This window comes from Cavia porcellus, unplaced genomic scaffold (genome assembly GCF_034190915.1).
Source record: "Cavia porcellus strain 051 isolate PalLab524CR breed Dunkin Hartley unplaced genomic scaffold, mCavPor4.1 scaffold_9, whole genome shotgun sequence".
Classification (NCBI taxonomy): Eukaryota; Metazoa; Chordata; class Mammalia; order Rodentia; family Caviidae; genus Cavia; species Cavia porcellus.
The window spans coordinates 74,433,191-74,437,090 of record NW_026947492.1 but is presented as its reverse complement, the minus strand read 5'-3'; the positions used below and the strand labels follow the sequence as shown (position 1 = coordinate 74,437,090).

Below are 3,900 nucleotides of genomic sequence, written 5' to 3'. Positions count from 1 at the left end.
ATTACATATTTTGCTTCTTAATTTTTGACATTGCATACAATTTATAATTTTTCTCAGCTACTAAAAATCGTATCAATCATATTTTGGCATAAGAATTTTTACTTATAAAACTATTTTCCTTTTTTAGGTCTATGAAGTGCATTGTGAGGTCAAAAAAGTAAAATGATTTTTATTTATTTAAAGTTTTTTCTAAATCACTTATGATACTTTAGTTTTACTTTATGTACACTGTTAGCTTTTCTTATCTGTTTGGTAGTTGTCCTTGGAATACAGGAATGTAATTAAGTTGTTGTACTTTCTTTCTACATATGTATATGATTTTCATCTTGAGTCAAAAATAAATCCTTTTGCCCATTTAACTTTGAAAAGAAACACTTTTAACAGAGTACTTTTTGTTACACTTACGTGTTCTGTTTTTATTTCTTTGTTAAATGTATGTCCCCAAATTAGGATAATTTCCTCCCCTTCTGTTAATAATGCAGTATTCTTTATCCAATAATGATGAGCGCTATGGGAGGCTGGGAGAAGGAAGAAGAATGTATGGAGCGGGAACACAGAGAAGGAGGCAGGGTCATTCTCTTGGCAATGGATGAATTGCTGCTGGACAATAATAAAATATCAGAAGTGGGATTATGAAAGGCATTTCATACAGTCATTTTTGTAATTATATACATAAACTTTCATTGCTACATATTGTGTCTGATAATTGTTATTGATTGAGTGAAATTATGTATTTATGGTAATTATTCCATCTGTAAATTGTATGTCCTTTATCTTATCTAGCAAACTATTTCTGATTTCATATTGTTTCTATTTTCATAACTTTGAAAATAAAGATTTCTTTTAGTTAATAGATATTTATGGATTGAAAGCCTATGGAAGAGAATATTTTAGCCCAGTACTGAACTTTAACTTATAGAATTAGGCTATGTTATGTTATCCATAGGATGTAATTTTGAAGACTAAACAAAATTAATTACCTCTTAACAATCCTGAAAGTCAAATTTCCCAAAACGTATTTTCAAAGTCAACAAAAAATTTATCCAAAACTATTAAACTGGAATGTACCCTTCCTTTTAAGGATGTACTTCCCTTTCTCATAAAGTAGGTGCATGTGGATAAACAGAGTGAGAGGATGAGAGTACTTGAGCTCTTTGGTTTATGGACAGGGAGGTGTAAGTATTCATGGCGATGCAGCCAGTGTGAGAATTCATCAAGCATTTATTTCTCATGTTGTATGTGCCATGTGTTAAAGACATGACTGCAGACACTATGCTAGGCTCATTGAGGAAACAACCATGAATATCATTTGTGTATGGCAGGTGCCAGGAGATGTGGGTCCCTAACAATTTACACATTTTCCTCATCTGGTTGTTTAAATTTCTGTGCAAGGCAGGTCTTTGTAATGTCTTAGTTTAAAATTTAACATCCTGCATTCAAATGTAAATTCTGGAAGAAAGTATAAACATTACCTCGTTGCCATACCTTACAACTTATATATAAAATATCTCATTGCTGTAATTTTTAAGCTCACAAACTCAGGAAGGATCAGACTAATGAAGGAAGGAAAAAATGTAACAAAGTCTCAAAGTTGGAAATGGAGAAACCAGAGTTCATGTATATATCCCTGTGAGTTTTTTGTTAAATTATCCAATAACTGGTGCTTTACAAGTGTTTCATAGGTGACAGAGAGTGTTAGGCATCTGAAAAGATAGTGTCATTGGAGAAGTAGAAAAACACAGTCAAGCACTAGCAGACTGAGAGACACCAAACTCATGCTCCCTATGACTAAGAGATAGTGGCCACCCTGTCTCTGTACTATGACATTCAGGCTATGATCCTGCATGATTAACTTGGTATCTTTCTTTTAGTAAGTAATTCAAGACTCAAGCTGTTACTTCCCAAATGGATCACCTAATGCTTCCCAAAAATGAGACTGAATTTATTCTCTTGGGACTCACACAAAGTCCACACTAGCAGAAAAGTGTGCCTTGTATTTTTGTTCATTTTCTTATTTACTGTGCTGACCAGTCTGCTCATTGTTGTCACCTTCACCCCCAGCCCCACCCTGTCTGCTCCCATGTACTTCTTACTTACTTCTCCTTCATAAATGTCTCCTATGTCTCTGTCAAGACTATAAAAATTCTCATTGACCTCGTCAGGAGGAGGACCATCTCCTTAGGCAGATCTAGATGACCCCTCCTTTATTTTAACATTTGTTTTGGAAATTATGCAAACCAGTGCTTTGCAAGTGAATTCATTCTGCTAGGACTTTCATGGAATTCAAGAGTTCAGCAAATTTTTTTGATTGTGTATTTGTTTATCTACATTGCAACTATTGGTAGCAACATGCTAATTGTGGTGATCATTGCCTGCAGCCCTATTGTGCTAGAATTCCTCATGTACTTCTTCTCGGCTTTCCTGCACTATCTGGACACATGTGTTTCTTCCATTACCACACAAAAGGTGATTGCTGAATCCCTCTATGGAAGAAAGACCATCTGCTTTGAATGCTGCATGCTTCAGTTCTTTGCTGGGCACTTCTTTGTTTTGGTGGAGATGATTGTTCTCACAGCCATGGCCTATGACCACTATGTGACCATTTGCAAGCCTTTGCACTACTCTCCCATCATGTTGTTGTGGGCATAACAACTTCCTGCACCCTATCACTCAAGTTCCTTGTACTTTTCAACTCCCATTCTGTGGCCCCAATGTCACTAATCATTCCATGTGTACCTGTACAAATTACTGAACTTGTCTGCACTGAAACTCACATCTTTTTCCTGTTGGTGGTTGCCAACAGAGGGTCTTTTGCATTATCATCTCCTCCCTGTTGCTTGTTTCTTGTACTGTTACCTTGTTCTTTCTGAGCAAGCCCAGTTCTAAAGGCCGAAAAAAGGCTTTCTTCACCAGTGGATCCCACATTATTGTAGTGGTTTTGGTATTTGTCCTTTGCATATTAATCAGTGCGCCACCTCCATCTGATTACTCATTTGACAAAATGGTGGCAACATTTTGCAACCACACTAATCCTATTGTTCAATACTTTGATTTATAGTTTTAGGAATGAAGATATAAAAATGCTATAAAGAAAGTTTGGAAGAGATATTGGCTTCTGGTGACAAATAGAATACTACACTTATAAAAATGCAGAAAAGAAAGTATTTGGTGTTGATATAAAACCAAGTATGTGGAATGTGCCTTGAGAAGAGAGAGACAGTATACTTGTATGAGGTATTAATGTTGCAGAACATTTTGTTTTGTTTGAGAATAAATTTTCTCAGTCAAAAATTCAATATCATCACATGTAAAGATAAATCAACTTAAATCTTTCTTAAATAAAATAAACATGGTAAGATATTTTACCCACCAGAATTGTTGCCATTTAGATTATTCTTTTAAAATTCTTTTTTAGAAAAAGATAAAAATTAATTAGGAACTTGGAAAAGAAAATTTTAAGAGACCAGAATTTTACATAAAACACTGATCTCAATAAGTGATGAAAATTATCAGGTCTTAGGAAAGACAGAGAAAAGATCATTTACAAAATCTCAAATATAATTGTTCTTAAAATATTTGACATCATTTGAAATGTGCCTTCATTAAAAGCTGGTAAAAGGTTTCACCCTCCTTTTGATATTTTAACCAGATTTACCAAGTCAAAACTGTTGAACATTTCCTCTGTGGTCAAGTGACCATTCCATATCATCTACAGGAAAGCACAGATTCCAGAGGTGGAATCCTGACATTATTACGATCAACAGGAACTCTTGAGACACCACATTGCTACACCACAGCTACACCATGGCACCAGACCAAGCTTGGATATGGTAAGTCTATTTATCACACCACACACAGAAACAATGGAATCCAAGGAAAACAGAGTTAAAAGTAGGTAAC

General features: G+C 34.9%; 1 pseudogene; it reads left to right on the top strand.

Annotated features, from left to right (window-relative positions):
• The first annotated feature begins 510 nt into the window (after positions 1 to 510).
• On the top strand, positions 511 to 3,058 carry LOC111755507 (olfactory receptor 4C15-like; annotated as a pseudogene).
• The last annotated feature ends 842 nt before the right edge of the window (positions 3,059 to 3,900 follow it).